Consider the following 24,610-nt stretch of genomic DNA (forward strand, 5'->3'; position numbering starts at 1 on the left):
TCAGCCGATGTCCTCTCGATTCGTTAAATTTGTGTGGTAATTCAAAACGGAAATGGGGTGGACATAAAGTTTTTATTATTATTATTTTTGTTGTTTTTTTTTACTTTCTCGTCTTTACTTGCATTTTATCAATATATTTTCTGTTTTTGATTGTATACCTGGAGTTCGGTGTGTGGCGTTTATAGATCCCGCGGCTCTGAGAACGCCAGGAACCAAGAAGAAGAAGAAGAGGAAGAATAAGAAGAATAAGAAGAAGAAGAAGAATCAGAGCTGTTAGAGAAGAAGTAGAGAGAAAAAGAAGAAGTATAAGAATAAGAATAAGAAGAAGAGGAAGAGGCAGAGATGAAGAAGAAGTAGAGAAAAATAAGAAGAAGTCGGAGAAGAATAAGAAGTAGAGAGAGAGAAGAAGAAGTGTAAGAATAAGAATAAGAGGAAGAGGCGAGGATGAAGAAGATGAGGAAGAAGAGAGGAAGAGGAGAGGAAGAAGAGAAGAAGAAGAGGAAGAGGGAGAAGAAGAAGAAGAAGAAGAAGAAGAAAACGACCAGTGCGGTTTCATCGAGGACACCATTTCACGAAGCTGCTGGTGCGTTATCTCAGCAAGTCGATGAGTTATTCGCATTTCCACTACAGGATTGTTTAATTCTTTCTGGTAATCCTTCGTTTTATCATCGATCACCTCGCCATATCGTGCTTCACGGGTATATTATACATGCTTTACATGTTTTCACGGTATGCAAATTTTGGCGGGAAACCACGCAGGCATGAGGCCTAGTTTTCCAGGGTGTATTAAGATTCCGAAATTAAAGGTTTTTATTTTTAGCAAATGTTCAAATTGTAATCCGTGGTTGCTTTGTCGTTATATACTCTACGTTTTGTAGTTTGAACGACTGTATATGCAGTGTATGTATCCAAGTACTGATTTTGTTAAACATTCCTCCATATCGAATGTGTTCTTTCAATATAATAGCTTTATTGTTCGTGGACGGTTGGCCTTGTGGAATCGGAAAATTAGAACACGAGAAAGGAAGTGATTAAAACCAAATATCTCAACGGACGTAATTTACAATTTCAATTGTTCGGGAAGCAACACGATAACACTTTCCTTTAACCAACTTATCGCTACAATGTAATTCCCCTCGGAAAACGACTCTCCCCTCACCGTGTATCACATCGCATGACCTCTTTGACCCGACACACAAGGGACTTTTCTTTATGATACTTTTACATAAATGTCGTCCCTTACTATTTTTATAAATAAATCCTCGGCTCGTCCTGCACACATCCCTCTCGTGCCAGACGCAAAGGCCTTTTTTTTTTTTTTTTTTTTTTTTGTATACCTTTGTCGAGGCTCGTATGAGAGCTAACACTTCGTGTGTGTGTGTGTGTGTGTGTGTGTGTGTGTGTGTGTGTGTGTGTGTGTGTGTGTGTGTGTGTGTGTGTGTGTGTGTGTGTGTGTGTGTGTGTGTGTGTGTGTATATGTATGTATATATATATATATATATATATATATATATATATATATATATATATATATATATATATATATATATATATATATATATATATATATATGGTTGAAAGTGGGGGTTGACTCAGCCTGTCATCCTTCCGAGGTCGGCGAAATGAGTACCAGTATACTGGGCCAGTGTATACCCCGGTTAAAATAGGTGTACCATATCCCTGTGTCATAAGAGGCGACCAGGGTTACGTCAGGAAGGGCATCCGGCGTAAAACACGTGCCAAATCACTATGCGGATCATACGGATGATCCGCTGTGGCGACCCCTAACGGGAGCAGCCGAAAGAAGAAGAAGAAGATATATGGTTGAAAGTGTGTCTGTCTGTGTGTGTGTTTCTCTGTGACCTATGCACGCGAAAAGTACTGGACTGATCCTGACCAAACTTCACATGCTGACAGAACATGTACCCAGGAGTGTCCCGATGTAAAAGAATTGTACTTCCGACTTCCCGGTTTCCAAATTATGATGTCATCACCTGATTGCGTAACGTTAATTTTTCAAGTTCAGCCGATTGACATGGGGCCAACGGAATTTGCTTGAGAATGAGAAATTAATACTACAGTCAATTGAAGACAATGACTTCTGACTTCCCGGTTTCCGAATTATGACGTGCATTCGACACACTTTTCATAACGTTAAATCTTATGACAAATTTTAACGTGTGTGGGTCTGTTGCTGCCTACATGTATACCATAGAATGGCAAAAACGTGGTCTTCCACACGTACATAGCCTTTTTTTGGCTCAGAGAAAAACTTAGACCCACCCAGATTGACGCAGTCATTCGCGCTGAATTGCCCAACCCAGAAGAGGATCCGTTTTTGTACGCCATTGTGAAACGTCATATGATCCATGGTCCATGTGGGGTAATAAATAGCAAGGCACCCTGCATGAGAAATGGAAAATGTGGAAAGAGGTTCCCTGGAAAACTCGTCCACGAAACGCAGTCGGATAAAGATGGATATCCATTGCATCGTAGGCAGGCACCTGATGATGGTGGATTTGAAACAACGGTTAAAGTTCACGGTATCCCTGAACCCGTCGTTGATAATAAATGGATAGTTCCATATATCCCATTACTCTCCACTATTTTCAATGCCCCTCCACGAAACGCAGTCAGATAAAGATGGATATCCATTGTATCGTAGGCGGGCACCTGATGATGGTGGATTTGAAACAACGGTTAAAGTTCACGGTATTCCTGAACCCGTCGTTGTTGATAATAAATGGATAGTTCCATATATCCCATTACTCTCCACTATTTTCAATGCCCAGATCAACGTTGAGTACTGCAATAGTGTAAAAGCTATCAAATACATAAGCAAATACATTCACAAGGGCAGTGATCAAGCCATAGTAACCATTGAGAGAAACGACATCAACGAGGTTCAAAAATATGAAAATGGTCGATATATATGCAGCAATGAAGCCATATGGAGGATATTGAACTTCCGCATTACTGGCAGGTTTCCTCCAGTTATTCACCTGACAATTCACCTTGAGAACGGACAGAGTTTATTTTACAGATCAAAATGTCCAACAACGAGCGGAAGAACCTCCAATTTCTAACTTGCTGGCATTTTTCAAACTATGCGAAATTGATGACTTTGCTCGAACTCTACTGTATGCTCAGGTGCCAACGTATTTCACTTGGAACTCGAGTCAGAAACGTTGGAACAGGAGTACGCAAGGTTCAGAAGTTCCAGGATATCCCGGTATTTACAAATCTGATGCATTGGGTCGAGTGTACACAGTACATCCCAATAATTTTGAGTGTTTCTGCGTCCGCCTCCTCCTGCATGTGAAACGAGGTCCAGTGAGTTTCATAGACCTGAGAACAGTGGACGGGCAAATTTGCAGCACATTCCATGAGGCTTGCAATCTCCTCGGACTCCGAGAAGACGATGCCCATTGGAACGCCACGCTTGAAGAGGCAACTGTTTCTCAATCCCCATCGACCATGAGGTATCTATTTGCTATTATGATAACTGCGTGTGAGATGTCAGATCCCAAGAGCCTATTGGACATTCACAAAGAGGCCTTGTCTGAGGATGTAAAAAACAGAGTCCAAAGAGAACATCCCCAAGAGGACATCCAGTACACACCAGATACGTTCAATGAAGCTCTGATATACATTGAAGATTTGGTATTATACATGAGCAGGAAAGATTTAACTAAGTGGGGACTTCCCTCTTCTAATAGGTCTGAAAGCACAACCATCAGTAGAGAATCGTTCCGTGAAACAAACTACAACACAGATACTCTCGCAAAGTTTGTTTCTGACAATGAGCTGCTTCTGGTACAGGATCAGAGTAATGCATATCAACTGATTTCTGAAGCGGTTGAAGAGGGAAGTGGTGGGATATTTTTCTTGGATGCCCCGGGTGGTACTGGTAAAACATTTGTCCTCAACCTTTTGCTTGCCAAGATGAGGAGCCAGAAAAAGATCGCATTAGCCGTTGCTTCATCCGGTATAGCCGCAACACTACTTTCAGGTGGCCGCACAGCGCATTCTGCTTTCAAATTGCCTCTTGACTAAGCTACAATGGAAGCTACAATATCCGGTTTGTGGCATTGGCAAACAAACCGAAGCAGCAAAAGTGCTGAAGAATTGCGACCTCATAGTTTGGGATGAAGGTACGATGTCGCCTAAGGATGCATTCGAAGCATTAGATAGAACTATGCGAGGTTTAAGAGGAGTAGACCTGCCTATAGGTGGAGTTACGCTGGTTATTTCTGGCGATTTCAGACAAACTTTACCTGTACTACCCTGTGGCACTCCAGCTGATGAAATGAAAGCCAGTATAAAATCTTTATACCTCTGGACATTCGTACAAACTATCCATCGAACAACAAATATGAGGGTCAAATTATATGGGGATTTAGATGCTGGCAATTTCACACAATTACTTCTCAAACTTGGAAATGGTGAAATCCCGAACACAAATGATGTAATATCTATTCCGAATGACTGTGGTACAATAGTTTCTTCTATGGAAGAATTAGAGGCTCATGTGTATCCCAATTTAGCGACTAATTACAAAAACATACAGTGGCTTTGTGAAAGAACAATCCTGGCTCCACTTAATGAAACGGTCCGTGTAATAAACCATCAGTTATTACAAGGAGTTCCAGGCGAACAACATAGTCACAAGTCTACTGACACCACACTGGATACTGAGCAAGCCATACATTATCCCACAGAATTTCTAAACTCATTGCAATTACCAGGATTGCCTCCGTACAATCTGTCGTTAAAAGTTGGATCCCCTATTATGTTATTACGTAATCTAGATGCACCAAAACTTTGCAACGGAACTAAACTGATTGTGAAAAGACTACTACCACATGTAATTGAGGCCACTATCATGACAGGATGTGCGAAAGGAGAAGATGTATTCATTCCGCGAATTCCACTCATTCCATCAAATTCAACGATTGAATTTAAGAGACTACAATTTCCTGTATGCCTGTGCTCTGCGATGTCTATCAATAAGGCACAAGGACAGTCATTGAAAGTAGCAGGGCTGGAATTATCCACTCCTTGCTTTTCCCATGGTCAGCTTATGTGGGATGCTCCAGAGTGGGATCATCGGAGGCTTTATACATATTGGCTCCAGAGGGGAAGACATCAAATATTGTTTATCCTCGAGCACTCCACTAAAATTATTGAGCTACTTCAGTTATTTCATAAACGGGAATAGGATGTGCGATGAAGGAAATACATGTTGCTGGTGAAAAATAAAAATGGTGGTGGGAAATAAAAAAAAATGGTGGTGGTGGTTTGTATATTTACATATTACAGATATAAATAGAATGGTGATGGCGTATGGCGTATGTGTATAATACTTTATAATTAAATGGTTATGGGCTATGTAGATATTTTATAGAATGGTTATGGGCGTAGGTACGTTGTAACTTCGTATACATAATATAACATAATTTTTTATCAGGATAACAGACGTAAATAAATCAAATACGCTGGGCCAGGCTGGGTTATGCCCGACGTATAAATTAAGTCGCAAATGATGACATGAAACCAGCCTCACATTGTTGAGGCATGATGGTTTTTTATCTGATGCAGCAATAAATCTTAACATTTTTGAACTCGAGTCTTCTGCATAAAAAAACATGGCGGGGAAAATATAATATTATAGTGGTGATGAAAAAAATAATAATGGTGGCAGCCTCTACAATTTTACAATTAACTGTGACATATACATGTGACATGTGCAAAATCTGCATGAAGTTTCAAAAGTGAGGGTTCGTTAGGACGTCAATATATCCAGTGTTCACAATGTGATTTGTCGAATTTCTTTATAAACAATGTTTCTTGTTACATTTTTTGCGTCAAATTCACCTGCGGTCGTCAGCATGTGCAGAAGAGGGTTTTGCATTGCAGACGCTGTTTTCTAGGAGTGGCATTATGCCTCTCAGTGGTGACGGTCTGTCAACGACAGACGTCATGACGTCAGCGAATGACCGATGTCATTAAGCCTCTCAGCGGTGATGTCACACATCGCGATGCAAATGAATGTAAAAATTAGAAAATTGCCAATAATTCCAAAATCTTTCCATCTGGCGTGATCTCACATAGCCCATGCTGGTCATTAGACCACAGACCACCCGCATGCCGAAAGTGGTGACAATCCGTCCTGCAGTTTCGGAGGAAAAACGTCAAATTACACGCAGACGTTAACAGAAATAATATATAGGATACATATATATATATATATATTAGGGTGGTTTGCATGTGGTCAGAGGTCCATGATATTCGCATATTCGAGAGGTCCATGATCAATATGAAAAATATAAAGTTGTCTGAATGTTCCCTCCACATGGCTTGTTTTTGTTCACTATGATATACTTATTTGCCTGTGAATTGTTGTGGTCCTACGATAACGTTTAGCGATCGCTCAAAGATGAGGATTTTTGGCTGATGAGTGAAATTTGCATAATTTTGAGATGGATTGTTGGTACTCCTGCTTGCCCCCCCCCTGCCAAACCAGCGGCATGGTGGTGCTTCCGTTACAGCGATGGAAGGGGTGGCAGCACGAGCGGGAACGGTGAAGGCGGTTGGTTTTAGACTCGCGTGTCTCGAGCAGCCGCACTCTTCAATAATATATTGTGCTGATCATGTGATATTTTTGGTCCATCATTTCTTTCAATTTCTTTGGCTTCGGTTGAGTGATGGCGTTGAAGCCAGGACTGCGTTCTTCTTCCGAAAGCTGGCTACTGGGAGCATCGATATCACAGCTTTCTGCTGGAAGATTGCCACGTGGACTGGATGTTCTACGCCTCTTCCAATTCCACCATGTTACCGAGAAAAAGACTTGCTGAGAGCTATAGAATCACGTGTTGTGAAGTGATTGAGATGTGGAATAGAGCGAGATTGCCCACGCAACGTCCGAATGCATGCGTACGTAAGCTGAAAAAGCTCCACGAGAGATATCTAAAACTAAAGAAAAATCACAAAAGGGACAACGACACTGGTGAAATGAACAATGATCTATTTCTCTCAGACCTGGAGGAGTTATTCGACGTAGCGACAGCCAATGCATTGTCGGAAATAGTGATCAGTGCCGACCGTGACTTCCTGGAGCGTCAGCGAGAGAGTGTGTTCTCCAGTCGCACGGCTGGAGCTGATTTAATCACCCACTCTTGAGAGGAAAATAAACGAAAAAGAGACGAAAATGAAGACTTAGCTCGGCAACGTTACGCTGAAAGGGAAAGCCGCAAGCTGAAGGTAACTGAAAGCGAACCGCTATCGTCTACGTCAGGTGAATCTGAATCTGAAAGTCCGGAGGATGAATATATAGCTCCCTCAACGTCATCAGAGACCCCTGGCTGCAGTAAAACAGAAGCTCATTCGGCTACTTCATCCAATCCCAAACCAAAGAACATTTTCCGATCTCCGGATGTTGTAGAAGCGCTGGATCGCGTGAACTTGCCAGATCACGGGGCTGTGTTCGTGGCCGGAGCTGTCGCCAAGGCCCTCGGTCATTATATCGCCGACATCACCCTATCAAGGAGCTCTGTACGACGTTCTCGTATGGAGGGACGTAGAGAAGCAGCTGCCGCCGAGGAAGACGACTTCTCCCTGAAAGGACCTTTTCTTCTCCACTGGGATGGTAAACTCTTACCAGATATTGACGGCTCAAAGAAAAATGTCGACCGTATCGCGGTGCTGGTTACTGGTAATGGAGAAGAGAAGCTGTTGGGTGTCCCAAAAGCAACCGGTGGAACAGGCGAACAGCAAGCAACTGCTTGCATTGATTGCATTGAAAAATGGGGAGTCAAAGATCAGGTTCATGGCATTGTCTTTGCTACTCCGAGCAGCAATACCGGCCTACATCGAGGCGCTTGCATCAGACTAGAGAACAACATGGAGAGAGAAATCGTGTGGGTTGCATGTAGACACCACATGCATGAAATAGTTCTGTCGCACGCCTATGCCTGCATATTCGGTGGAACTTCTGGCCCCGACGATCTTCTGTTCAAACGCTTCCAGAAGAAATGGGCAGACTTGGATCATAACCAGTATGACGTGTGTACGGTTTTTGATGATCCAGTACTCGCTGAGCTGCGAGTGGAGATGTTGGATTATTTACCGATAGCAATCACCCAACAACAACCGAGGGACGATTACCTGGAATTGCTGAAGATATCTCTCCTATTCCTTGGTGGCGATGCGGATGCCGGATCCTTCAGATTCCAGGCTCCAGGAGCGATGCATCACGCTCGATGGATGGCTAAAGGAATATACGCTATAAAAATTTACTTGTTCCGCCAACAATTCAAACTGACAAAAAAGGAAAGCAAGAATATTCTGGACTTTGCCTTGTTTGTGAGCCTGGTGTACGTAAAATATTGGAACGAGGCACCCATTGGGGTCTGGGCTCCTTATAACGACATCCAGTTCATGAATGTGCTCAAACGTTACCCGGATCGGAAATTATCGGACAAGACAGTTAAAGCGTTCTCGAACCACCTGTGGTACCTGTCGGAACACTTGGTGGGGTTTGCCTTCTTCGACGATCGCGTGACCGAGGAGACGAAGTCGAAGATGGTCACCAATTTGTCCAGACCAAAAGCTGTCGAGTACCATCGACCAATTCCTCCATCAGACATGATTGCGGGGCCTTAACAAATCCCTGCTGGGTGAAAAAAAGCCACGAAAAGGCCTACGAATTCCTGAAGGTAGCGCCGAACGAGTGGGAGAGCCATCCCTGCTACACAGAGCTCCAGCAGGCATGTAGGAGGCTGAGAGTCGGAAACGACACTGCCGAGCGCTGTATCCGACTCGTCCAGCAGTACAACGAGACACTCACGGAAGACAAGGAACAAAAACAATACCTACTCAGACTTGTTTCGAACCATCGCAAGGCCCTTCCTGAGCCATCAAAGGCCCTTTTGATGAACTAGGCCGAGGACAGGATAACGGACAGAGAAATGTGACATGTGTTATGACAGTTGTAGTGCAGAGTGCAGTGTGCTGCATCTTTTCATGTAACTTGTGGAATAATAAAGTGTTTGAAACAAAAATCCAATATTCTCGAATGTTTTTTGATGTTTTCGTCAAAAGTTGACTTTCTGAGCGACGCCTAGTTATACACCAATCGCCATGAAATTTTGTAGAATAAATCCATAGTGGTAGTGGACAAAATCAAGCCTTGTGGACACGGGAAATTCGGGAAAAAATATTTGTGGACCACATATATATATATATATATATATATATATATATATATATATATATATATATATATATATATATATATATATATATATATATATATATATATATATATATATATATATATATATATATATATATATATTGGAGCAAGTGTTTGTGATAATGTATGCATCTCGACTTTTCACCCTTTGGTGGACTGCTGACCTGAGGATATTCAAAATTTTAACCTAAAATACTTCACCTAAATCACCCAGAGAACCCAAAAGACCCCTCACCCCCAAGGATCCAAAATACCTAAATGACCCTGAAGACGTAAAAGGCCCCTAAGACCTTGAAGACATCTTGTGGAATTGGGGGGGTGGTTGGCAACTGAAGTCACATTTTACATTATGCAGAATTTCCATGGGTCCAAGATCGCCCCGTTGGATCTTCTCGGTATTTTGAGTTCTCTAGGTATTTTGTGTCCTCTGGTCATTTGGATTATCTGTTATTTGGGTCCTCCAAGTCCTTTGGGTATGTTAGGTCTTTGGGGTCCTTAAGGTCTTTTAAGTACTTGGGGTGTTTTGGTGTCTCGGGGTATTTTGCTCTTTTGAGTGTTCGGGTCTTTGGGGCATTTTTGGATCTTCGGTGTCTTTTGGGGTATTTAAAGATCTTCAGGGTCTTTTGAGTCTCGGGGGGATTTGAGGTCAGGGTCTTTTTGGTTTTTCAGGTATTTATGGTCTTCGGGGTGTTTTGGGTCTCTGAGGTCTGGTGTCTTTAAATGTCATTGGGGTGTTTTGAATTTTCAGGGTCTTAAGGAGTCTTTTAGGTATTTTGGTGTTTTTGGTTCTTTAAGGGTCTTTTAGGTCTTTTCAGTCTTTCAGGATCTTTTATGCAGTTTGAGTCCATGGGTTCTTCTGGGTGTTCAGGGTATTTTTGGTTCTTTGGGTTCTCAGGGTTGTTTTGGGTCCGCAGGGTCATTTAGGTTCTCAGGGTTGTTTTGGGGCCTGGGGGGGGGGCGTATTTTGGTTCCTCTGGCTACTTTCGTTTAAGCATTTCAGGATACATTTGTGGGTGATGTCAGATCAGCTGTCCAACCAACGGGTGCATTGTGGGTATACCATATACATATATAAATAATCACATACACTTGCTCCATTGCATGTACAGAAAGATAGATACAGTAAACCTGTCGTCACTGGTCTGTTCTGTGGTAGGCACGTGATCTTACTGGACCAATCCTGCTTGGATTTTTAAACCCTTAAAAAAGGCTTCAATTTCAAACCCTCTAATTTTTGCTCATTCTCTCGTAATAGCGAGCTCGAAGGTATCGCGATCCAGTCATGTATATTAAGTACAATATAGCTGAGTTTCGTGAACCGTTGACGCGTCATTTAGGATGAGATAACAAACACTTAGCTTCATTATGCTATGGATGACTGATTTATATTTTCAAACTATTTACAGCACAAAATAAGTCCTGCAGTTACGAGAGTGGGGGTGGGGGGCGGTCACAAAAGTAACATTTTTCATTGTTTGCTCCACAATCCACTGCATCCAGATTCAAACCCAGGTGAGCTCGCTTAAAGACAAGTTTTCATACCTGTCGGCCATCCTGTCAGCACTTATCCAACCCACTGGAGTACTTGAAGGATTATGTTGTAACGATGTTAAGGTATGTCATGGATTGGAGAGTTACTGAGTATCTTGTGGACTATACAGCAGGCTCAAGGTGCGGATCAAATGAGTGCTGATCTCTGTCCTCTGTGACGTGTTCGGTTACCAGGCAGCAAGCTAACCGTTCCTTAGCAACCGTTACCATTGGAGTGCTTGCTTGAGTGCTTAAGCCACTTGGTGAGCACTCCACAAGAAACTTAATAACTGAACACATCCCTGAACAAGATTGTATTTTTCTGAAGCCTTGAAATGAAATGTTAACATTGAAAATATAGGGATGCACTAAATATTGGGAACCTTTTTCAGGGAAGTACAATAAAAATGAGAATCATGGCTCTGTGGAGAACGTGAATAGCAAACCAGGGTAAACATGCTTTTTAGGAATCTCAAAATCATTGAAACCCCACATATTATGCATCACATTAAAGTTTTTATTACCTTGTGCTTCATTCTGCATGTTTTGTAGGTTCATATCACTTCCATTGATTCGGTTTGTGGACTTTGTGTGGCTGTACCCTCATTTTCCTTCTCCACCGTAGCAAAGGTGGTTTACCCAAATATTCAACATTCTTTCTTTACAAGGTGGACATTTCAGAGAAAACAAACAGATATTCAATTAAAATGATCCTTTGCCGAAGACTTTTCATTTGACACCAAAATGAAGCAGCTATCTTGCTAATATATCATGGAATCACACTTTTAACAGCATACTTTGCTTCAAATATCTCTTGTCTTCTATTTTCAGATCCACATTCATGCACAAGATGTCTGAAACAAGAAGTTCACTGCAGACTGCTCGAGAACTAGCGTCGTCAGGATGATGTAAGTGTCAAGACAGGGTACCCAACTGAAACCACCATGTATCGTTCAAATCCCAGGCCGACATTACGGACCACTTTACCTTCTATTTTCTTCTCAGGATGCTGATCGCAAACTTGTTGGGTTGAAGGAGATGTGTAAGCAAAGACTCTTTGAACCTCTGGGTTCAATCGACCAGGTGACAGAAACATATCAGCTTATCCCTGATGTCATCACAGAGAATCGTTGATGTCACAGAGAATGTTTTAACTGACAAATTTACTATTTGTCAGTTAAAACCTGCATGTTTTGGGAGATTTAAATACCCGTAAATGCACATACATGAACGATTAAAACTGACAGTTACATGTTGTGAGTTTTGTGTTGCACGGATCAGTAAATTGTTGTCCAAACTGATTGATGTAATGAAATAATTTTAACTCCTGATGGCGGTATTGTACTCTCACCTGCCTGGTGAGATTCGGGAAGGTGCTGGAACATTCCCAGACAAAATTTCTAGTGGAGACGAGAATCGTATTTGCTGGAACACATGGGATTATTGTGTGTTACTATATAAACCCGCGAGAGCGACGTGTAAAAAGGGTGATATGTGACAAGCTGTGTGTTTCCATCACCCCTGCTCCATTTAACTCCGAGTGAACGAGGTGTTCATGTCCAGAGCGGTTAACGTGTGGAGCTGATCGTAATCAGGTTGATTAAAATTGTGTATCAGGAAAGATTTCCTTTGAGCTCTTTAATCATCTGTTCGAGCCGTCGTTCAAGAGGATACCGTGAAGGGAATCGAAGGATCGACAGACCAGAAGGATGAGGTGAACACGCATGAGTTGTGCCGGCAGGACTGGGACACTGGGCGGCAGAAATAACTCAATGTTGGAATCTGAGTTGTACATTGTATGTAACGGTGAACTTCCCATTCACCATATATGCGTATATATATATATATATATATATATATATATATATATATATATATATATATATATATATATATATATATATATATATATATATATATATATATATATATATATATATATATATATATATATATATATATGTATGTATATACCACTTTCTATGTCTGTCTGTCTCTATGTCTCTGTATCCATCTTTATGTCTCTCTCTCTCTCTCCCTGTGTCTGTCTGTGTGTCTCTGTCTCTGTCTCTATCTCTGTCTCTCGCTCTCTCTGTCTCTGTCTCTCTCCCCCTCTCCCTCCCCAGCTGCTGTCACATGCGTGTGATCACCAAGCATTTCTGTGTGAAGGTTCTCGTGGTGCGTTGTTTGTGGTGTTGCGACCTTCCACCCTTTTCTCTCTCTCTATTCTTTTGTTTCTCTCTATCTCTTTGTTTTATTTTTCTCGAGTTTGAGAGTGAGAGAGGAGAGTGCACTCTATTCGACGCTGCTTGTTCCTCAGAGTTATCAAGTGTTTCCCATGCCCGGTGTCATGGCGAACGTTGAAAATTTTCCTGGTTTGGAATCTATGACTCGGTTTATCGTGCACACCACCTCCCGAAATTTCGGTGGAGCAAATCATTTTGTGTGTTGGACAATCCATCGGTATGCAGAATGTAATTGCAGCATCGAGGATGAATCAGCACGTCATCAGTTTTTGTCTGGAAAGAGGAAATGGTGACGCAGCTCGTTCCGACCGGTCTGTCTATCGAGCCGGATATCTTCGTGTTCGTTTCCCCATTGCACGTACCATCGGTTAAAGTAATCATCTCAAATATTCCTCCTTTACCTTGAAATTATCAGATTAAGGCTACTTTGGAACAGTATGGTGATGTCGTGTCCAAATTAACCTTCACTATCCAAACCCGTGCTCTGCGCGACGTTTCGAAAGTGAGGGTTCGTTAGGACGTCAATATATCCAGTGTTCACAATGTGATTTGTCGAATTTCTTTATTGGGTCGCCGAAATAGGTGACCCTTATTGTCAGTAATTGGGTCGCTGAAATAGGTGACACTTATTGTCAGTAATTCTGTCTGTTTGTTTGGATATTTGTTCGTTTGTCATCAGCATAATTGGTGGTAAACGTGGGCAGATTTTGACCAAACTCGGGTGAGAGGTACATCTTATGACCTAGTGCTTTAGAAATTGTGATGGTTGCTTGGGACGCTTTGTTTCCCTAGCAACAACCGAAAAACCTTCAAAATCGGTACCGTTCACGCGAAATCGATTCCGAAAGCCATTATCCCATGTAGGGTTATGAAATTTGGCACGAATGATCTACAGCTGATGCTCTATCAAATATATTTCGGTTTTTGTGATATATGGAATACTTTACCCGCAGCGCCCCTAACACTTGGTATCGGCGAAAATTGAAGGCCCCCTAGCGACCAAGGAGTGCATCGATACGAATGAAACTTTGCAGGTTCCTGGTACTCAATGAGTACGACAACTTTGCCTCAGGACATATTGACCGATTTCGCTTAGGTCAGGGGTCAAAGGTCAATGAGTTCAAAAATCGATAATATGCGAGAGCTGGAGGGACCTTCGCGCCAAATGCTACTCCTCCTTGGGTTATGGTCAGATGGTCATGAAAATTCACACTAATCATCTGGAATGCATTGTGCACAAACGATCGAGCTGGATTTTCAATTTATATCTTTGTTCACCCACAGCACCCCCTCAAACTTTGGGGATTTCTGATATCAAACCGCATTTTCGGAACTTTTCATTCAAATTGATACCGAGTAGTTATCAGGAGATGGAACTCGATGAGATTTGGTATGCATAATCTTAAGGTGATTCTCTATCTGCTATATGACATCCATTTTTTTCTATATCTTATAGTTTCCAAATGGTAACCCTCTCAACTTGGGTGTCCGAAGGCCATTGAGCATTCCCGCTGAAAATTCAAAGTACACTAGCTCCGAATCGAATGAATCTTTACATGCTTATAGACCGTAATGAGTACTACAACTTTGCTCATTTGCATAATGACCTATCTCGAGTAGGTCAGGGGTCAAAGGTCAATAAGTGCATTTTTCAGGCGAAATTACCATTCAAAGCACCCTTGCTCTTACACGGATTAACCGATACGAATGAAAGTTCATAGGTACGTAGTACTCAATGAGTACTACAACTTTGCTTCAGGACATATTGACCTATCTCGGCTAGGTCAGGGGTCAAAGGTCAATGAGTGCATTTTTCGGGCAAAATTACCATTCAAATCCCCCTTGCTCCTACACGAGTTAACCGATACAAATGAAAGTTCATAGGTGCAGATTACTCAATGGGTACTACAACTTTGCTTCAGGACATATTGACCTATCTCGGCTAAGTCAGGGGTCAAAGGTCAATGAGTGCATTGTTCGGGCAAAATGACCATTCAAAGCCCCCTTGCTCATACACGGGTGAACCGATTCGATTGCAATTTCGTAAGTACTTAGCACGAGATTAACTCAGATCAGGGGTCAAAGGTCATCGGATGCTCGGCGACCCATGTCCGCCTACCTGCTTGTATGCAATGTTTCTTGTTACATTTTTTTGTGTCAAATTCACCTTCTGAGATAATCGGCATGTTCAGAAGAGGGTGTTACATTGCAGATGCTGTTTTCTCGGAGTGACATTACGCCTCAGCGGTGACGGTCTGTCGATGACAGACATAATGACGTGATGTCATGACGTCATAACACTACTCAGCGGTGACGTCGCACGTCGCCATGCAAACGAATGCAAAAATTAGAAAATCACCAAAAATTCCCAAACCTGTCCGTCTGGCGTGATCTCACATGGCCTATGCTGTACATTGGACCACAGAGCACCCGCATGCCGAAAGTGGCGACAATCCGTCCAGCAGTTTCGGAGGAGAAACGTCAAATTGCACGCAGACGTTAACAGAAATAATATGTAGGATTCCTGAAGGACATCTTTGTTTCTTTCACATTTCTTTCTCTTGTTTTTTTCACAATTCTCTTTATTCTTGCTTTTCTTCTGTTTTATCGTTTACTTTCTATTCCTGTCTTTCATTATCTATCTCTCTCAGGAGAAGTGAATTCTTGCAGAAATTTTTTTCTGTAAGTCTCACTGGGCTGTACCTGGATGGGTTTGAGGGTCATGGAGTCGTGGCTGAATCGTATCGAGGTTCCTCCTAATGACTCCATCTTTGCTCTTTACTTCTTCTGTTTCATGTTCATCAAATTCAGATCTGGATCTTCATCAAAATCTAATTAGTTCGTCCTTCTCAGACACCCAACTTGTCCACAAACCTTCATCCGGCCACAACTTTTTGAGATATCCTGTACACTTTGAGATAACAAACAGGGATGAAAACAGAACCTCCTTCACCTTCAGCGGCGGAGGAAATAAACTTTAATCCCATGAACAATATGAGTGTTTTCAATGATTTTGAGATTCCTAAAAAGCATGTTTACTCTGGTTTAGAATTCACGTTCTACACCAAGCCACGATTCTCATTTTTATGGTACTTCCCTGAAAAAGGTTCCCAGTATTTAGTGCATCCCTATATTTTCAATGTTAACATTTCATTTCATGCTTCAGGCTTCTCAAGGCTTCAGAAAAATACAATATTGTCAGTTATGGGAGGGGGGTACACTTGAACCCTACCTGGTCCACGGCCAAGAAACATCTCTTCACCACTTGCTCCGCTTGCCGAGCGGGTTTGGTGAGTGGCTTGCAAAGCGGTTGATACGGAACGGCTGGCTTGGAACGCGATTACAAACCGTTTGCCAACGGAACACACCCCTGCATGGAATTGGATGGCTCTTCCATAAGATTTGAAATTGGAGGGAATGAAATTAAGAGGAAACTGTGTATAGCTTTCTCCATTGATCTATCATTGGGCTTTTCCACAGATAAAATTTGAATGGGGAATGAAATGTGGAAGGAATGATATTTGGAGCTGAATTAAATTGAGTGAACCATATCTGATGATGGTCAACCTGCTGCCTCGTGGTTGCAGCAGGTTGACCATCATCTCAAGGAGATGGGGATGGGCCTGGCATCTGCCTGGAGAATGGCCAGACGGAGGCCCCTGGAGTACCGGCGGAAAGTGGACGCAGCGACGCGCTGTTCTGACACATGCTCCCATACCTGACCTGACCTGAACCATATCTGGAAGAAAAGAAATTAGAGGGAATGGAATCTCGAGGAATTGCAACTGGAAGGAAACGAAATCTGTTGGGATTACGAAATGAAGAGGGAAGTGCATCGCTTTCTCCACATGTGAAATAGTGCTGAATGAAATGTGTAGGAATGAAACTTAGAAGGAATCATATTTTGAGGTGAACTGGAGGGAAATGTGTGGCTTCCTCTCCAGTGGATGGAATAGGAGGGAAAAAAATCCGTGGGGAATTTCTCTTTTTTTTTTTTTTGGTACACATTGTCGAGGCTCACATGAGAGCAAACACACAACGTACAACGAGGGGGGCATGAGACAAGAGGGGTGGGAGAGGGAAGGGCAAAACAGTGTGGATCAGAGACATCAGGTGACCTGTGGAAGGGAGAGGGGTGGGGTGGGGTATGCAGGGAAAACAAGATGGACACCACAGTGACTTTCAGAACCTTCCACGACAGGGAACTATCAGGAAGGAAGGGAATTTAAAGGAGATCGGTTTGGGGTGGATTTACGGGGGTAGAGAAGATGGTGGTTTTGGATGGGGGAAGATAGGAGGTGGTGGTGAACAGCTGTTTTGAAGACCTGGAGGGAAGTGTGGGATTGAAGACAGTGTGAGGAGACAGTGTGGGAATAAGTAATCTGGAAGGAATGAATAAAATATGAAAGTGATTCAAATCTGAAGGGAATGAACTCTGATGGGAATGAATTATCGGTTTACTCCACAGATGAAACAGTTGGGATTGAAATATGTCGGGAATTAAATAAAGAAGTGATGGAAATTTATAAGGAATAAAGTATGAAAGTGTTTGAAATCTGGAGGGAATGATTTTCTCCACATATTCAAAATGGATGGTTTTGCGGAATGAAGTGTTTTACGGTGGCCGGAGTGCAAATCCTTCCACTAACCTCCAAAAAAAAGTAAACCAACTGCAGGAGGATGTCCGCAGACAGTTTGGCACGAGAAATGGATGGCCTTTGGCTCACGAAGAGCAACTCTGCCCTTTGACAGGTTTCCTTTTTAATCCCACTGACAGGATATCCTGACATTATGTATGTGCAATAATAAATATTTAAAGGCCAGTAGAGGATAAATGGGGTTCCTGAGGCAGCCATTCAAATGAATGGGGGAAAAGGAAAAAAAACTTTCTGACTCAAGCCCCAAAAGCGCAAAATAGGAGAATGATTTCCTCCCCCTCCCATACAAGCAAATGCAAAATTGAGACTTACTGATTAAAGCACTTCTTTCCTTTCATATTTTCATTCCACTCAAAGAGCGAACCAATGAATATTTGTCGATGTTCTACTTCAGCGAATAACTTAATTTTCCGATAACATTAATCACCATTGAGTATATTCACAAAGATTACTTTGGAACTTAGTTCTTGGTTTAAATGTCTTTGTTGAGCAGAAATGAAATGATAAACTTCTCTCAATGCTCTTTAAAATTAAACTCAAACATGAATACATTACGCACATTCTGTAAGCTGAGTGCAGCTGAAAACAGGAAGCTTGGGAAAAATTTCCAGAATTACGAAGCTGTTGAAAAACTGGAAAGAGAACAATGAGGCAACTTCAGACAAAGATCCAACTGACTTCCTCCAACATGGTTTATAAGCCAGGCATTTATCTTCTGTTTAGCGGTTTTTCATTTTTCTCATGTTGATCCAATGGTAAATGATTGAGACATGAACTATCTTTCATCTGACGAAGAAGATAACCCATCACAATATTTGTAAGTTTGTATTTTTGTGTGTGTGTATTGTAAAGTCTGGCTTCCTCTTAGAATGATGGTGAAGCAATTGATTATTAATTAAATCATGATACGACTTATTATTGTTTTTTTTTTTCTAACAGGTTGTCCCCAATAAGAACATCATTAATAGCTGATGTTGAAAATGAGTTATTTGAATTAATGACGAGTGGATAAAAATGAATGACTTTCTTGAAGACATTTATTCGTTTCGGAAAGGAATGAATATTTTTCTTGGACGGCAAGAAATTCTCTCACGTCCTTTGATCTTGAATGAACCCGAGTCCAAGGTGAGAAAATTATCGCTCGTGTGTGTGTGTGTGTGTGTGTGTGTGTGTGTGTGTGTGTGTGTGTGTGTGTGTGTGTGTGTGTCTGTGTGTGTGTGTGTGTGTGTGTGTGTGTGTGTGTGTGTGTGTGTGTGTGTGTGTGTGTGTGTGTGTGTGTGTGTGTGTGTGTCTTTGACTCATTATTATTATTTTATTTTTTTCAGTTTAAACACCTATCTGGATGAACCAGACACACAACTTAATCTTCTGGAGGAATCTGACATGACTATCTTCTGGAGGAATCTGACATGACTATCTTCTGGAGGTAAATGTTATATTTATTATTTTATTAATATCATAATATAATCATCTTTCTATACCCTTATTGTTCTTCACTCTTTGTTTTGAACAGAATATGTTGATAGATTTTCAAAATCACAAGACATCTGAAGCACTCTGCTGGGAAAGATCGTCTATTCTCACAACTGAATATTTACCGAAAGTAAAATGTTTAATATTTTCAATCTTGATTAATTATATTTGCTTTGCTTTCAATTATTTAATTCTTAATTATAAAGGAAGTGCAAAGGAGGGGGAGGGGGGTAGGTGTGCTCCCCAACGACCCACCACCCACCTCATCTCACCCCCCCTCCCCTCCCCATGTGTGTGTGGGGAAGGGTGGGGGTGGTGGGTCAAAGGTGGGGGTGCACAGGGGGGTGGAGCTTGTGTGGATGGGTGGGGCTTGTGTGGGTGGGTGGAGCTTGTGTGGGTGGGTGGAGCTTGTGTGGATGGGTGGGGCTTGTGTGTATAGGGTTGTGTGGGTGGAGCAAATTTTTTTAATTAAATAAACATGTGTGTTTGGAATTCATTAACTAATCACTAATTATGTGGATGTGGCTTATGTGGGTGGGGTTTGCGTGGGTGAGGCTTGTGTGGGTGGGGCTTGTGTGGGCGTAGTTAAAAAGGGGTGGAGTCAAAAGTTTAATTTTTATTTATCTTTGTCTTTTGTAATTCCTGTGAATAAAATGAACCTAAAATCTCTTCCCCTTCCAAATCATATACCTTATAAGTCCAAGGAACTGTATCTATTACATCCTCCACAATAGAATCCTGAAAGGGTTTAACACTATAAGAAATATGAGAATACATTAAATCTTAAAGATTTGAAGTTTCCAATGTCATTGAGAGATATTCCTAAATTTGAGAAAATGAATAATCTATCTGTTGATGTATATGGTTGGATTAATGGATACAAACAAATTTCAGATATTAAAAATGTCAAACAACTATAAAAATGATGAAACACACATTGACCTTCTCGACATTACTTCAAAGGAAAATCACATTAGTCATTCCATCAGAAATCACCAAATTTTAGAAAATGTTCCCAGTTGACCCCCTCAGATTTACTTTAAACTTTCATAAAATAGTTTCCAGGTATCAAAATGAAGCTGCGTAAAATTTTAGGTCCAGAGATGCGGTCAACTCCAAGATATTGAGGGTTCAAAATGTGGTTGTGGCCCGATTTTTATGGTCGTTGCGAGCATCACAAAAGGAACGGCTACTTTTAAACTCCCACAACTTTTTAAATATTAATGCTAGGGTCTTGCAATTTTCAGAGATTATTCTTCTATAACTGCTCTGTAAGAAACAAACATAAAACTGAGTATACTTCTCTTAAATGTTATGACCTGATCAGTTGAAATCAAGAAAAAGATGTTGGTTTTGTATGAAGACCCAACTTTGAGACCCCATATATTTTTATTGACCCATCCCAGAAGCTTGAAATTTTTTCAGGTAGTAACTGTATGGTAGTAGTATTCAAATACATGTTTACTTTTCTTAATCAGTCATATATATATATATATATATATATATATAAGTATATATATATATATAAAGATAAATATATATATATATATATTTACATATTTTTATATATATTTATATATATATATATATATATATATATATATATATATATATATATATAATAGTCATGATCCCTCAAAAATTGAAAATTTTCACTTTTCCCCGAAATTCAGGTGAGGATTGCAAATATATGACAAGGTATACCACTTCAAATTGTTCACCATTGGAAAGAGCATATTCAAGTTTACAAAAGTGTCAAATATCAAAGTGGTATTTTTAAAAATATATATTTTCTATTTTTTTAAAACTGTTGTTAACACAGTCATGAATACATGAAGTATGTGCATGGTGTAGGCACCATGGTAATCATAAATGATTAGTTCTATGTTTCAAATTAATAATACAAAAATATATCACATACTGCAATGAAAATGTAATAAAACATTTCACGTAAATGATTTGAATAGGTCCTTGATCTGCTTTTCCAAGTCAGGTGCGAGCTTGTACTGCCTCCCAGTTGACGTGAGGGGAGCATCAATAACTTTCATCACATGGACCAAAGGAACCCAACAAATGTATAATCCTCCCGTGAATGTAACTATATACACTGCTGACATCAGCAGATCAGCCACTATTCCTGAGTTCTATTTTTAGCCCCAGCCAGATGAGTGAAGCTCTTGCTATTTACAAATGCGAAACAACGAATTACAAATTCCAACTTCAAAGTATTGTGTTCATGGTATCCTAATAGCAGATGATATGTATGTACATTGTATATACATGCACAACACATATGTACTCCATGGAAAAGGACTGTTCATTAAATAGCACACACAATGCGCACAGAACCTCATGTCAGGTCAGGTCAGGTCAGATCTGTGACCTGCTACAGGTACCATGTAAACCTGTACGAACCTGTTCCATGGTCGGTTTGTCGGCGACGAAACCGTCTCCCCCACGAGGTTTTCTGGTGAGGAGGGTGTTTGGATATGGACACCCAGCAGGATTAAAAACAAAACCTGTCAAAGGGCGGAGGAGCTCCTTGTGAGCCAACGGCCATCCATATCTCGTGCTCAACTGTGTCTGCGGACGTCCTCCTGCAGTTGGGTTACTTTTTTATTTGGAGGTTGGTGGCAGGATTTGCACTCCGGCCACTGTAAAACCCTTCATTCCGCAAAACACACAAACGCAAAAAAATCTGAAAACCCACTCCATGGGAGTACCTCCTGTGCAGCTTCCCTTCGCAGGGCAGCTCACCGGATGGGGGGATTGGGGCAAAGCCTTCGGGCCCCCCAATCTTTGATTAAAAGAGGGAAACCACGGGGTAACCTCCCTGGGTCAGATTGCAGGAGAGTGTGTCGGAGTGGTACTGAGGTGTCGTCCACCAGGCGGTGGTCTCCTTGGGTTAACCTGAGGCGGTCCCTTCGGGTGGGTGCCTGGAATGTCCTATCCCTAAGAGAGGATGATCACCTGTCTCTGTTATCATCTGAGCTCAAGCCTTTGGACCGGTATTGCAGCACTCTCTGAGGTTCGGAGACCGGATTGCGGCGAGATAATGGTGGGTGGTTGCACCTACTGTTGGTCTGGTCGCTCTGATGGTTACCATACTCAAGGAGTTGCTGCAGCTGTGTCCAATAAGCTGACCCCAATGATAATTGAGGTAACACCGGTCAACGAGCGTATTATGAGACGAAGATTCGTCGGGTGTCATTTCCCTGGTCTCTGTCTATGCTCCGACTGAGGCGAGTGACCTCACAGTGAAGGACACATTCTACGCCACGCTCGAGTCTGTGGTTCATCAGTGCCCCAGACGAGATACACTTCTCGTCTTGGGGGATTTCAATGCATCGACTGGAACTGATAGGGATGGTTATGAGACGTGTGTTGGTCCCCATGGGTCAGGAACTATGAACCAGAATAGCACTAAGTTCCTTGACTTTGCAAGAAGTCATGGACTTAGGGTGGCCGGTTCATGGTTTCAGCGCCCACAAGCTCATCGCTGGACTTGGTATTCCAACGCTGGCGGTGTGGCAAAGGAGATTGACCATGTCCTCGTTGACGGTCGCTGGAGGATGATCCAGAACTGCAGGGTCTACCGGAGTGCTCAGTTCCTCAATACTGACCACCGGCTTGTTTCTAGCAACTCTAAAGCTGCACCTTAAATCCTGGAGAATGGTACCATCCCAGCCTAGGCTGGATGTTGGCAAGCTCAAGCATGAGAGAGTGGCTGAGGAGTTTGCGAACAGGCTGAGTGGACATTTGGGGTGTCTGGGTGCTGTGGGGGGTCCTGAAGAGTTATGGATTACTTTCAAGACCACCTTCCTTGATGTTTTCGGTGGATGTCTTGGAACTCACCGCAGGGCAAAGAAGAATTTTGTCTCTCAAGGGACACTGGATACCATTGACCAGAGTCGCAGGGCCAGGCTGAATAGCAGAGCTGAGCTGTTCAGGGAGCTGAGGCGTGAAACTGTGCGTGCACTAAGGGTGGACAAGGAGGCCTATGTGCGAGGAATCTGTGAGGGGGTAGAACATCACCTATGGACAGGTGATTCTCATCCCGCTTACAGGGGAATTCGTGCATTGCGTTCATCCAAGCCCATCCCTCGGAGCACTGCAGTTAGAGCAGAGAGTGGTAGGCTCTTAACAGAGGAGTCTGAAGTGAAGGCCCGCTGGGCCGGTTACTTTGAGCGGTTGTACCAGGCTGATCCACCAGCTGTCGAGTTGGACGTCAATGGTGTTACAATCCCTGTTGCTGACCCTCCAATCAATTGTGGTCCACCTTCGCTTGTGGAAACACGGGCTGCGGTGAACCGGTTGAAACAGGGTAAAGCTCCAAGGATCTGTGATATCCATGCTGAACTTCTCAAGGCTGGTGGAAATGCTGCACTCGTGTCGTTGCATGCAGTTTTGTGCTCTGCCTGGAACACAGGCATCATCCCAACTGATTGGAAGAGGGGCCTTGTTGTCCCTCTCTGGAAAGGGAAGGGTGATTGCCAAGACTGCAACAACTACCGAGAGGTGACGCTGCTCTCGGTGCCGGGCAAGGTCTTTGCTCGGATAATTCTTGATAGGGTTCGCCACCATCTGCTTGAGCACCAGCGTCCAGAGCAGTCAGGCTTTACACCAAAGAGGTCAACGATTGACCGTATCCTTGCTCTTCGTGTCCTCACTGAACACAGACGAGAGTTTCGGCAGGGGCTGCTTGCAGCCTATGTTGATCTCTGTAAAGCGTTCGATTCCGTGAATTGGAATGCCCTCTGGAGGATTCTTGGTCTTCGTGGGGTGCCACCAAAGCTGATCGATCTGATGTCCGAACTCTACTCTGGTACTGAGAGTGCTGTGAAGTGTGGTGGTACCATCTCTGACTTATTTCCAGTTGTTACTGGAGTTCGTCAGAGGTGTGTACTGGCCCCCACACTTTTCAGCAATTGTATGGACTGGATTCTAGGGAGGATGTCGGAAAGATCAAGCTGCGGTGCATCGTTTGGGAATGTCAAGATCTCGGACCTTGATTTCGCAGATGATGCTGTCATCGTTGCGGAGACTTTAGATATCCTTTTGGGGGCCCTCGAGGTGCTGAATGAGGAGTCGGAGCCGCTGGGATTACGGGTTTCTTGGGTCAAAACTAAGATCCAGGCTTTCAATGACATCTTGGATGCTGCTGTCCTGTCTGTGTCTGTTTGTGGTGAGGATGTTGAGGTCGTGGAGAGATTCACTTACCTTGGCAGTGATATTCATGTCTCTGCTGGCTGTGAGTCAGAGGTCAATAGACGTCTGGGTCGGGCCTGGGGAGTCATGGATTCACTGGATCATGGGGTGTGGCGCTGTCGCTACCTGTGCGGGAGGACGAAAGTCTGAGTCTTCAGGTCCTTGGTGCTTCCAGTCTTGCTCTATGGCTGCGAGACTTGGACTCCGACCAAGGATCTGAGACGGAGAGTTAATTCCTT

The 24,610-nt window shown here is 42.5% G+C and overlaps 1 long non-coding RNA gene across 1 annotated transcript; it reads left to right on the forward strand.

The window, feature by feature from the left end:
* Positions 1-407: 407 nt before the first annotated feature.
* On the forward strand, positions 408-12,087 carry LOC147032779 (uncharacterized). The gene is made up of 3 exons (XR_015055356.1): positions 408-583; positions 11,618-11,694; positions 11,792-12,087. It is a non-coding gene; the product is annotated as an uncharacterized LOC147032779 (long non-coding RNA).
* Positions 12,088-24,610: the final 12,523 nt, after the last annotated feature.

Source organism: Eptatretus burgeri, chromosome 2 (assembly GCF_056783735.1).
Source record: "Eptatretus burgeri isolate ZD-2024b chromosome 2, Ebu_testis_v1, whole genome shotgun sequence".
Classification (NCBI taxonomy): Eukaryota; Metazoa; Chordata; class Myxini; order Myxiniformes; family Myxinidae; genus Eptatretus; species Eptatretus burgeri.